We start from the raw sequence: 13,566 nt of genomic DNA on the forward strand, positions 1-13,566 counted from the left end.
AATACCTTGGTGTGAATCTAACCAAGCAAGTGAAAGATCTGTATGACAAGAACTTCAAGTCTCTGAAGAAATAAATTGAAGAAGAACTCAGAAGATGGAAAGATCTTCCGTGCTCACAGATTGGCAGGATTAATATAGTAAAAATGGCCATCTTGCCAAAAGCAAACTACAGATTCAATGCAATCCCCATTAAAATCCCAACTCAATTCTTCACAGAGTTAGAAAGTGAAATTTTCAAATTCATTTGGAATAACAAAAAACCCAGGATATCAAGAACTATTCTCAACAATAAAAGAACTTCTGGGGGAATCACCATCCCTGACCTCAAACTGTACTACAGAGCAATAGTGATAAATACTGCATGGTATTGGTACAGAGACAGGCAAGAAGATCAATGGAATAGAATTGAAGACACAGAAATGAACCCACACACCTATGATCACTTGATCTTTGACAAAGGAGCTAAAACTGTCCAGTGGAAAATGGACAGCATTTTCAACAAATGGTGCTGGTTCAACTGGAGGACAACATGTAGAAGAATGCAAATCAATCCATTCTTATTTCCTTGTACAAAGCTCAAGTCCAACTGGATAAAGGACCTTCACATAAAGCCAGATACACTGAAACTAATAGAAGAGAAGGTGGGGAAGACCCTCGAATACCTAGGCACAGGGGAAAAGATCCTGAACAGAACACCAATGGCTTATGCTTTAAGATTAAGAATTGACAAATGGGACCTCATAAAATTGCAAAGCTTCTGTAAGGCAAAGAACACTGTCAATATGACAAAATGGCAACCAACAGATTGGGAAAAGATGTTTACCAATCCCACATCTGATAGAGGGCTACTATCCAATATATACAAAGAACTCAAGAAATTAGACTCCAGACAACCAAGTAATTCTATTTTAAAATGGGGTATAGAGCTAAACAAAGAATTCTCAACTGAGGAAACTCGAATGGCCAAGAAACACCTAAGGAAATGTTCAGCATCCTTAGTCATCAGAGAAATGCAAATCAAAACAACCCTGAGATACCAGCTCACACCAGTCAGAATGGCTAAGATAAAAAACTCAGGTGATAGTAGATGCTGTCGAGGATGTGGAGAAAGAGGAACCCTCCTCCATTGTTGGTGGGATTGCAAAATGGTGCAACCACTTTGGAAATCAGTCTGGCGGTTCCTCAGAAAATTGAACATAGCATTACCTGAGGACCCAGCTATACCACTTCTGGGCATATATCCAGAAGATGCTGTAACATATAAGGACATATGCTCCACTATGTTCATAGCACCCTTATTTACAATAGCCAGAAGCTGGAAAGAACCCAGATGTCCTTCAACTAGGAATGGATACAAAAAACCTGGTACATTTACACAATGGAGTATTACTCAGCTATTAAAAACAATGAATTCGTGAATTTCTTAGGTAAATGGATGGAACTAGAAAATATCACCCTGAGTGAGGTAACCCAATCACAAAAGAACACACATGGTATTCACTCACTGATTATTGGATATTAACCCAGAAGCTTGAAATACCCAAGATTCAACTCACAGACCACATGAAGATTATGAAGAAGGAAAACCAAGTGTGGATGCCTCGGTCCTACTTAGAAGGAGTAACAAAATACTCAAGGGAGCAAATATGGAGACAAAGTATGGGACAGAAACTGGAGGGGCCATCTGGAGACCCTTCCACCTGGGTATTCATCCCATGTGCAGTGACCAAAGGTAGACGCTGATGTGATGTCAGGAAGTGCATGCTGACAAGAGCCTGATATAGCTGTCTCCTTAGGAGTCTGCCAGAGTCTGACATATTCAGAGGCAAATGCTCACAGCTAACCATTGAACTAATCAAGGGGTTCCCAATGGAGGAGTTAGAGTCAAGACTGAAGGAGCTGAAAGGGTTTGTGGTCCCATGAGAAGAGCAACAATACCAATCAACCAGAGCTCCTCAGGGTCTAAACCACCTGCCTGGGAGCTCTTATGGAGGGACCCATGACTCCATCTGTATATGTAGGGGAGGATGGTCTTGTCGGGCATTGGTGAGAGAGGAGATTTTTGGTCCCATGAAGGATGAACACGGGGGAGGGGTGGAATTCTATGGTGGGGAGGTGGGAATGGGGGTGTATGTGGGGGCACATCCTCATAGAAGCAGGAGGAGGGGGGATGGTATAGGGGTTCCTGGGCAAGGGAGGGCAGAATGTGGTAAGGGGATAACATCTGAATTGTAAATAAAATATTCAGTTAAAAATTGCTGGTGGTTTGCTAAATCTTTGTGCCTATTTTTACAATACATTTTATTCTATAGTTTTTACTAGTGTAGTTTTTTTTTCTCATGTACAATGAAAGTAATGCTATATTTAAAAGACTTGAAATGTTTCTCTTTCTGGAAGACACTAAAATTGGCATGATTTCAATTATTTTATAAAATTGAATAGTGAAATAATAAGTGCTCTGGTATTTTATATTTGAAAAGTTTAAACTACAAATTTAAATTTAAAATTTAAAATTACTAATAGTTAAATTACTAGTCATATTGTACAAGTCTCCTTTGGCTAGTTTTTATTTTTTGTTGAATTCCTCACCGTAATTTCCAAATAATCTGTTTTATCATGTTGTATTCCTATTCATGCCCTCCTGGTTTCTTTTTTTTTTTTAACTTTTTATTGATTCTTTGAAAATTTCACTTCATGCACCCGAATCCCACTCATCTCTACATCCTCTCATATCTGGCCTCCACCCTTGCAAACCCTCTGCAAAAAAAATTAAATAATTAAACTTTTTTTTAAAAAAATCTGTATAAACTGTAGTGTGTGGCAGTCTGTCTTCTCACAATATATATGGCTTTTTGGCCACATATCTTTACTTGCAAATGTTCATTGCAGTGAGTCATTGGTCTTATACGAGGCCTCTGGCTTCTACTACACTATCAATACCAGAAATTCACTGGGACTCCTCTCAGATATCCTGTTGTTGCCCTGTGTTTTGGATCTGTACGCCTGGCTTTTCCATGCACTCCGGCATGCAATAGATGTTGGGTTGGGCCAACTTGAAGTTATGGATCTAGGCCTGAGAGGTACTTGAGCTGGTCAGCCTATCAGCTAATCAGAAACCTCTATAACCAGGGCTAGCTCTATCCTGCTGCTTAGGTAGTATACAGAGCCTGCCTGCTTTCCCGAGTCTTGCTGCCAGTGAGGGACGTGGTCAGTTCTCCCACTCGCATGACCTGAGGAGCAGATCTTTTGCCTGCCATAGATGACAAGGGATGAGGGAGGGGAGGAGGGTTTCTCTTCTTCATCTATATAACCTCACAGCAGCCAAGAGGCAGGGCAGGCTTTTCTACACTCATGCCCTCGGGGCCTGCTCAACTGCAAACCCCATATTTAAGGTCAGCTCTACTGTGCTGCTCAGGTGTGCAGGGCCCTCTCTCCCAAGTGCTGCAGCTGATGAGGGGCAAGACCAGCTCTCCTGCTCTCATGACCCCAGGACCAGGTTTCCTACCTGTCAAAGGTGATGGAAAGCAACAGGGGAGGAAGGTATCTCTCGTTTGCCCATGCCACTGCACAGGAGACCAGTGGCAGGGCCAGCTTTCCCAGGAATATCTTCAGGGCTCCCTGCAACTTCTGCCTTGTGCTTTTTGTGGGCCTGCTCTCCTGAGTACTGCAGCTGGCTAGGACTAGGGTCAGCTCTACTGGTGCCACACTTCCAGGGCCAGCTCTCCCATGATGCCTAGGTGAGGGGTAGAGCCAGTTCTGCACAACCCTCAGACATTAGCATGTCCCGGGGCAGCAGCTCAGACCAGGGACATCTACCTGGACTTTGGTAGTAACAGACTACTGCTGCTGCAGGGTCACAGACCCAGACATGCTCCCAGTGGCAGCCCAGGCTAGGACCCCACCATGGTCCCAGGTGGCATCACCAGCTACTCACATCAGGCTGTCCCTCACTACCCTGGAGTTTCCCGATCTGCTTCTCTTCATTGTGCCCACATCCTTCTGTTTCTCTTTCTCTTCCACCTCTTCACCACTTGTTTCTCTTAGTTCTAGTCAGGGTCTCTGAATGTCTGGAATCATCTCAAGAGTGGTCTCATAAGTGCTTCACCATGGTTGTGCATTATGGCACAGGGGAAGGGTCATCTCCAGCACAGTCTGCCTCCCCAAGGCCTGTGTGGCACAGGACTGGGGTCATTTCAGGCTAGCTCCCTGTCCAAGCTCATTGCGCTGGTCTGGTGGTAGTCTCAGGTTTGCTTCTCTCCAACCTGAGTTGCCCATTCAAGGGTCACTATGTCTAGGACTCATTTCACCCAAGCTCATGATCCTAGGCAGGGTTCTTTTAGTCTCCAGGTTTCTCCCTGTTCTGGGAACTGTTGTTATTTCACCTAGGCTCTGCCCCACAGTTACCTGGCAACAGCTAGGCATGCCTGATTCACTATAGAAGTGGCTGCTTGCTCCCTCCTGACCTGCTCTTTCCCTCCTGTTCCTTACCCTCTCTCTCTATTCCCGTCTCCCCTCTCTCCACGTGCTCACGACCATCCTCTATTACTCTACCCCTCTACTCTCTCTCACTCACTTTCTCCCTCTCTCTCTTTATGCTTTTCTCTGTCTCTACTTCCTCTCCTCCTCTCCTCCCCATGCCCTAATTAAACTCTATTCTATTTTATACTATACTGTCCCCACGTGGTTGGTACCTCAGGGGAAGGGATGCCTCAGCATGGGCCTACAGAGGCAGCCCCTTTCCTCACAACTTAACACACCTCCACCAAAGATATTCCTTCCCGCTCTCTTATCTTTTTATAAAATACAATAGGAGCCTTTCTAAGTCTGCCTAGTGAGGAGCTGGTAGTTCTCTGAGGCTTGCTTTTTTTTTTTTTTTTTTTTTTTTTTTTTGGTTTTTTGAGACAGGGTTTTTCTGTGTAGTCCTGGCTGTCCTGGAACTCACTCTGTAGACCAGGCTGGCCTCGAACTCAGAAATCCGCCTGCCTCTGCCTCCCAAGTGCTGGGGTTAAAGGCATGCACCACCACTGCCCAATGAGGCTTGCTTTTTTAAGGAAGTGTTAGTCTACTATGCATTTAGATGTTTACAGGTCAGAATACTGAGCATGCACATAGCCTCTCTCTGCTACTGTATTTTGTTTTTCCTTTATTATTGCCATTCTAATTCATCTACCTCATCTTCAAGTTCTGATATTTTATCCTCTCATTGATCCATTCTATTTGTGAGGCTTTACATGGGGCTTCTTAAAATTAAACTTTTTGTTTCCAATATGGTTTTTCTTTGATAGTTGTCTTTTTTGAATTTCAATTTTATTGAAATTGTATGCAATTTTATTGAATTGTATCCTATATGCACTTCCTTATTTCTTTTGTATATTTGTGTTCTCTGGCAGTACATTCAGACATTCATTTCATCCTCTTTGATTTCTTCAATATACTTATAATCATTCTTTTAAATTTTCTCTCTGAGATTTCACTTAAGTTATTGTCATTGGAAGCCATTTCTGTGGAATTCGTTTTTTAAAGCATAAGACTGTGCTGGTTTTCTTGTGTTTTTACACACAATGTTTTTACATTGAGACTTGTGTATCTGATACTGAACAATTGTTTGAATGAAAAAAGAACTCATTCTTTCAGTGGAAGTGTTTGTAACATTCAATATGGATTAGGTTGTAGTACAGCTGAGGGGCTACTTTTCTCTACTGTTACAAGTTTGGGACACTTCCAGGACAGCCAGAGCCCCACAGAGAAACCCTGTCTTGAAAAACCAAAAAAAAAAAAAAAAAAAAAAGAAGAAGAAGTTTGGGACACCAAGCTCTATGCCTAGTGCCCTCCTGAGAGTGAAATATTTCTGGCTCTAGTTATACTCTCATTGTTCCTTCCCAGGCTATTTGATTTCTGTCAGAACTCTCTATTTTCCTTTACAGTGTCAGGTTGCAGATGAAGTGAACAGTTTTTCATGGGTTGGGTCAAAGTTTCTGGTCATACCTCTTGGCAGTTCTTTAGAAATCTAATTAGAATGCTCATCCTGCCCAGTACACCATACAGTGGAATCCATGCTGTTAGTATACCCTTCAACTCTGTCTTTGATTATGCTGAGTAATACTGCACTCAGTTCTAAGGCAAAGTTTCTTTTCCATAGTCTCTAGGAATTCTACTTACTAAGTTTCAGTGTATAGCTCCACGACAGTTGCTCTCTATTCCCAGAAAGTACAGTTCATGAAGGATCTGAGTCCACCAAGTCCCTGTTCAATAAGATTCTTCTTACTTAGTCATGTTCATTGTCACTTTGTTCACAAGTGCTAGGAAGTGGGACTAACTTCAGTGTCCTTCAAGTAACAAATAGATAATGAAAATGTGTTGCATATATGTTGTGAGATATAAATCAGCTATAAAGAAAACTGAAATCACAAACTTTACATGGGTGGAAGTAGAAAAGATCATATGAAATGACCCATTAAGAAAAACCTCATATGTTCTTTCTCTTCTGTGCTTCCTATCTCCATTGATGGTAAAAGTGTATAATGTGAACTAACTGCAGAAATCAGGAAAGTTAAAAAAAAATACCATGGTAGTGGAGGAAGGAACTCTAGAGAGAGGAGGGTAGTAGAATCAGGTGCTATGAAGAGGGAAGTGAGGATTTACCTGGGGAGGAGGAGAGGGGGAATAATACAGAGTTATATATAGAGAAAAGAAATAACACTGGAGATGTTTGGAAAAGCTGTGGGAAAACATTGTTTTATGCTTACTTGCAAATTATCTCCAAGAGCCATAGTCTTTCAAACAAAAATTTGAATGCTGGGCATGGGAAGCATCCTTGTGATTTGTAGGTAAAGGGAGTCCAAAAGACTCCCAAAATATCATAGGTTGTTGCTGTTGCCCTTGGTTGCCTCCTAGAAATTAAAACAAGTCCCTATTGCTGAAAAATAACGCCCCCCCACCCCCCCACACAGACACACAGAGTTACTTTAGACATGAGACTTGGAGAATAGAGATGTAACAGATCTGGAATTCCGCTCCCTGAAGACTAGATCTCATCACACCTGAAGGTACTATGCAAGCTTCCAAATGAGAAAAGCAATTAGTAGTTCCAGCTGTTTATATGTGTATCAATAATGATTAAAGACAAAGAGGTCATAAATGTGAGAGGCAATTGTGGAACATGGGAGGAGTGGAAATTATATGAATACAGTACACATACAAGAAATTCTCAAAAAATGTTTCTAACTTTTAAAAATAATTATTTTTAAAGTGGAATCTTGTACTGGTCTAGTCAAGCTCTGAGCTGATCAGCTTTTCTCCAGTATCTCTCTTCTCTCTGTCACTCCATGTAGAACTCTGTCTCTTTTTTCTTCTCTCTATTTTTCTCTTTAAATGTCTGTTGCTTTGAGTCCATTAGCAATCATCTGTGGCTCCTGTCTTAAACTATTGCTCTATTTATTCCCTCTCACTGAAACAATGCTTGCTCTCTATCCATGCCAATCACTCTAGGGTGAACTGTGAGGTTTTGTTATCCTGATTTGTAAATGCTACTTTTTTTTCCTCTTTGCTTTTGCACATGTCAAATTCTTTTGAAATTTTAAAGTAGTTTTGGTAAATTAAAAATCTTGACTTAGAATGGGAAATTCATGAAGAAGCTTTGGTTTCTAAACAAACATTTAGGAACTCAAGCCACCCAAAATAAGCTTCCATTGTTGTGGGAGAGTGGACTGTGACAGGAAAGGAAGTAGATCCCAGTAAGAGGAGAGGTGGATAGGAAGTAGGTAAAGTAGATGGAATGGAAATTATAATCAAGATATATTGTGCATGTGGGGAAATCTATTTCTTTCCTTTTTTCCCCAATTTGCTTTTATACTATTTTAATTACATGCAAGTATTAAGGTCAGTTCTAGGTTGAGAGTCTAGCAATACAATAGATGTGAATAGTCAAGAAAGAAGCAAGACAATAAACACAAATAGCCAAAGAACAAGCAAGGCAATAAACAAAGTTCTGTGATCACTCTCATGATCACTGTCTCTAAGGGCTTGTCAGGATGACCAAAATATCTGAGCCTACTTGCTGTCCTAGTCCAAAGTCCTTTTCATACCTGAATCCTATTTCTTTATTCTAGCCTAAGATTTAGATTCCTGCCTGAAGCCTACTTCTTTGTTTTAACCTAAGATTTAGATTCCTGCCTGAAATTACTTCTTTGTTCTAGCCTAATGTCAGATTCCTGCCTGAAGCCCATTTCCTTGTCCTTGGCTAATGTCAGATTCCTGCCAAGCAGCCCCAAAAGCTCTCCACATCTCCCCCTTTTTTATTTCATAAACAAGACTAAGCCTGTCCTAGGTCATTCTTACAAGAATGCCTTCCTTACTTGGAAAATCTATTTTCAATAAAGGTTCAAGAAAAAAAGGAACCTTGTGTTCAGTTCCTCACTGAAGATATTCAGCTACCAACAAAAATGCCTTCATGAAAAGAGTAAGTCTGACAGTAAGGCAATAAGATGCCCCTGATTATATAAATTGGTAAGAAACAATTTTTATTGTCATCCTAATTATAATTATAAAAGAAATATCCTCATTTTGATTCCTTCCCTAGTTCAGCACACCACCCTGAGCTTACAGCATTGCTACAAGGGAAAGACAGCCTTTGATAGATATCCAGCTTCCCTGAGGAGGACCACTTCTTTGTCTTAAAGGCAGATGAAAAGCAGAATAAAAATACCTAAATTTCTATAGGAATTCATGAACAGCAAGGAAATGTGATGCTCAAAGGCTCAACGAAGTGCTATGATACACAGGCAAACAAAACCATTTTAATAGAGAGATTAAAGAAATCATTTCTTCAACCATAAACCAGAACCAATTATTCATTATGACCAAGTAAGATGGTTTAAAGTTATTTCTGAAATAGACCATTGAATGGGATTCTAACATAGATAACAAAAAATATCTAAAACCCTTTCTAGATGAAAAATCAAGCTGTGAGCCCTTCTTAAATAAAAAGGGTCATAGTATATGAAACTGATCAACCAGAGATCCTATATTTACTCCACCAATCCTCAGAACAATTTTTTCTTCTTGTCTTAGGGTTTTATTGCTGAGGACAGACATCATGACCATGGCAACTTTTATAAGGACATTTTAATTAGGGCTGACTTACAGGTTCAGAGGTTCAGGTCATTATCATTGTATTAGTCAGGATTCTCTAGAGTCACAGAACATATGGAATATCTTTCTATATTGAGAAAATTTATTATGATGACTTACAGTCTGTAGTCCAACTCCCTAACAATGGTCAGCTATGAATTGGAAGTCTAAGAATCTAGTAGTTGCTCGGTCCCACAAGGCTAGTTGTTTCAGCTGGTCTTCTTTTTTTATTACTTGCATTTCCAAATATATCTAAAATAACATAGAATAATATGACATATAGTGATGCTATCAACCTCCCCCTAATTGGTAGATAGATTGTGTTCAATCAGTCCATGTGCACACTTTCACTAATCCCTCATTTGTGAATAATTCAATATGAAACTACAAACACATGCTTCAAAATAACATACTCTGAATTTATTGCCATACCTGATAACACTCTTATTTTAAATATTTCAGTTGTCTATGTTCAAATTTCTTGATTTTATTAAAAATAGCACATTCATTCCAATTAGGCCCTCCAAAAGATACTAATTAAATTTGATGTATGAATCTTTTATTTTAAAAGTATTTAATTTTACAATAAAAAATAAGGTTGAATCTTGATGATGACCTATCTCAGGGTCTTACTGTTAATCAATTTCTCCTCTCTTTCTTCCTGAGACATTTGTCTTGGTTACTTTTGTATTGCTTTGATGGAACACAATGACCCAGGCAACTTATAATAGGAAGCATTTAATTTGGGGCTCACAGTTCCAGAGGGCTAGAGTCCATGACAATTATAGTGGAGAGCATGGCAACAACCCATGAGAAGTCGATGACCAGTATCGATCTCAGCAGAAGCTGAGAGCTCATATCTGATCCACAATACCAGGGGTGCAGGGCTGGCATCCTGGAAACTTACAAACCATGACACACCTCCTCCAATTAGGCCACACCTCATAATCCTATCAAAGATTATGAGCCTATGAGGGGCATTCTTATTTAAACCAACACAGCTTGAAAAAACATAAATATTTTTATTTGAATTTCCCTGATAGATACAGATTGTCTTAATAATTTCCTTTCTGCTCCTGTGATAAAACACTGACCAAAAGCAGCTTGGATGAAGAAGGAGTTTATTTAGTTTACAGATTGCAGTCTTTCTTTGAGGTAAGCCAAGGCAAAAACTCAAGTTTTTTTTTTTTTTAAATATAGTAATTTCACATAATCATTCATTGATTCAACAAATATCTATGTAATATTGGCTATGTTATAGATCAGTGGTTCTCAACCTTCCTAATGCACCAACCTCTTTATGCTGTGGTGATTCCAACCATAAAATTACTTTTGTTGCTACTTCATAACTGTAATTTTGTTACTGTCATGAATTATAATGTAAATAAGTGATAGGCAGGTTATCTGATATATGACCCCCCAAAAGAGTTATGACCCACAGGTTGAGAATCACTGTTCTAGATTTTTTTCAAGGTACTAGGATGTAACTGAATGAGATAGAGTGTTTTTACATTCAAGATGATTTTTATGGAGTAAAACTGAAAAATAAAGGAATAACCTGGGACTAGAGAGATGGCTCAGCCAGTAAAGTGCTTACAGTACAAATGTAAGAACCTGAGACTGGGTCCCCAGCATCCACTGAAAAGGCTGGGCATTGCAACTAGCACCTGTAGTCACAGGTCTGGGGAGCTGGAGACAGGAGGACCACTAGAGTTTGCTAGATTCATTGAGAGATCCTATCTCAAAATTGAAGGAGATACCCTAATGACTTCTGGCCTCTACAATGATGCACTTTCATACACATGTGCTACACACATTTGAACACACACACACACACACACACACACACACACACACACATATACACACTGCAATAAAAAATAATTCACATACTATCCTACAGTGGAAAAAAACCAACACGATCATAGGCTTTAAGAAAAGAAAAAAAACTTTGAACAAGTGATGTTTAAGTCAAGACAGGAAAGACATCAACTTTGAAAGGTTGTAAAAATAACTCTGTAAGTAAGAAATAATTTCAGTACAAAAGCTTTCAAATTCAAAACAAACTTGTTGCCTTTGAGAATGCACAGAGCACATTAGTGTGGCTGTCATACATACTCAAAACAAAGAAAATCTCCCATAGCACTACTTTACAACTCTTTTCATCATCATATTTCCAAACTAAGAAGCTTTTTTAAACCTGGGATAGTGGTGCATTGTAGGGCCATGAAAGGGGTTTTGGTTTTGGTTGAAGCGCTGGCTGGAAAGCCCGGAGACCCAACAGGTGTCCATTGCCTGTAAGGGACAGGCATCTATTCCACCACACTCCCAGAATCCAGGCTCCTAACACATGGTGTGGAACTCCATTGACCTGCACTGTTCAGTCACGTTCAGGGCAATGCAGCCCCACCAAAGAGCACAGGTAGAGGGTGTGACTACCGGCCTCAGGCCCTAGAGAGATTTACATACTAACGAGATGCCTGAAGGCCAGAGGGTGGACCCAATTAAGGATTCTTCCCCAGCCCCTCCCCCCTTCTCCCTCCCTATTTAACTTAGGTCTGCCCCAAGTTTCACGGGGGGGGGGGGGGGGGGCACATCCAGATTCAACCATCATCCATGATGCCAATAAAGCCATTTTGGAAACCCAAAGACTTTCTCGTGTCATTGGGGCCTAGCTGTGAGGAACTGTGGAGAAGGCCTTTAATGAGCCACTGTAGCTACAGCCACCATGCCCAACTTCCACCTGGAGGAACTTTCTGCATTCCAGCCACTCTACCCACAGTGCATTATTGGAATCCTGGCTCTGGAGAGACTAGGGCAGGAGGGTCATGGCTACTCTCCATAATGGTACACTCTCAAAGAAAAACAACCCTCAAAGTAAGAAGCTTCTAAAATATGTTTCCCAAATGTTTCTTCACGAAAATTTAATACCATTAATGTGTTCTGTACCTTTTTAATACATGTATCTGTATATGTGTTTATAGTTGATTTATAAAATAGTAAACTTTATCTAGTACTAAGAATGAATAAAATTTTAAAGTTAAAAATTAGAGAATTGTTATCTAACAAGTATACTTGACATATGGCTTTTCTAGAAATTATTTATTGATGTAAATTATAGCAAAATTGCATATAGTTAATCTTGATTATCAACTAGATGATATTTATAAGCACCATGAAAATAACCCTTTAGGCATGCCTGTGAGGTAGATTCTAAATTAGGTTACTTGAACCTGTAAGCCAGCCCCAATTAAATGTTGTCCAAATAAGACTTGCCTTGGTCATGGTGTCTGTTCACAGCAGTAAAAACCCTTACTAAGACAGAAGTAAAGACTTATCTCTTTTCCAAGTCCTTTATATAGAAATTGAATCAATTGCCACCAATATCTCTGTCTGTATTAGCTCCTTCAGTTTTCTCTTTTAATTTCTGAAATTTCAATGACAATAATTGCCATGTTGAAAGGAGGTCTGACATATTCCACCTAATAATTTTAAAACTCTAGGGCTTTTTAGGGTTTTTTTTTGGGGGGGGTGTTTTTGTTTTAGTGAAAGAGACAGTATCCACACACTCATTTTTTTCCTTGAGACAGGGTCTCATTAATAGCCAGTTCTGGCCTGTAACTCTCTTTATGTAGATCAGGCTGTTTTTGAACTCAGAGATATTCTCTCTTGCCTCCTTAGTACTGAGATCAAAGGCCTACTCCACAACATCCAGCCTCATATACTCACTTTTTAAAAGTTCCCTTTAAACAGGTGAGTTTATTTATCTTCTCTTATGAGGTAACTTTCTTTACAATGGAGACAGGAAGATTTTCAGGAAGTCAGAAGTGTCATGCCCCCATTTGGTGAGGGTCTATCCTCTATCAATATATGTTTTTGCTTTTTGACATGAGTCAAGTGGGGAGTTCAAAGTTGGCCTCAAAAGCCTATGGAATTAAACAGCATTGGAAGTATTTACTCTATAAACTATAACCTATATCAAATTGTGCATAGATATGGTGTTCAATTTATTGGATATGCCAAGTTAAATAATATTTTGTTTCTCTAGCCACAAATTATGTATTGCCATTGTCCAATAAAATTCATATTTACCCTAAATCACATCTCCATTAGTAAGGTTGAGAAGAGTTAGGCATTCAATAAACTTTTAAGTCTTTTTCCCAAGGTGGTTTACAGTTATCCAGCTCTGCATGTGGGAGAAGGTGAGGAAGGCAGGTAGTCCAATTTGTCTTTTGACAATTATAAAAGAGACATTTGACCTCCATCTTCTGTGATTAGTGTGTCTGTCTCTCAAACAGTTGTAAACATGCAAAAGTACATTCTACTTTTCCTTTGAAACTCAACTATGGTTTCATGTTGATCGATGTAATTCAAGAAGAGAGGAAAGTCATAGAGTAATAGAAGACACTAAGAGATGTATGATGACTTGTTGTCAGA

The 13,566-nt window shown here is 39.6% G+C and overlaps 1 pseudogene; it reads right to left on the minus strand.

Moving 5' to 3' along the window:
- Positions 1–5,053: 5,053 nt before the first annotated feature.
- On the minus strand, positions 5,054–5,130 carry LOC117695647 (small nucleolar RNA SNORA17; annotated as a pseudogene).
- Positions 5,131–13,566: the final 8,436 nt, after the last annotated feature.

The sequence above is a fragment of the Arvicanthis niloticus genome, chromosome X (genome assembly GCF_011762505.2).
Source record: "Arvicanthis niloticus isolate mArvNil1 chromosome X, mArvNil1.pat.X, whole genome shotgun sequence".
NCBI lineage: Eukaryota > Metazoa > Chordata > Mammalia > Rodentia > Muridae > Arvicanthis > Arvicanthis niloticus.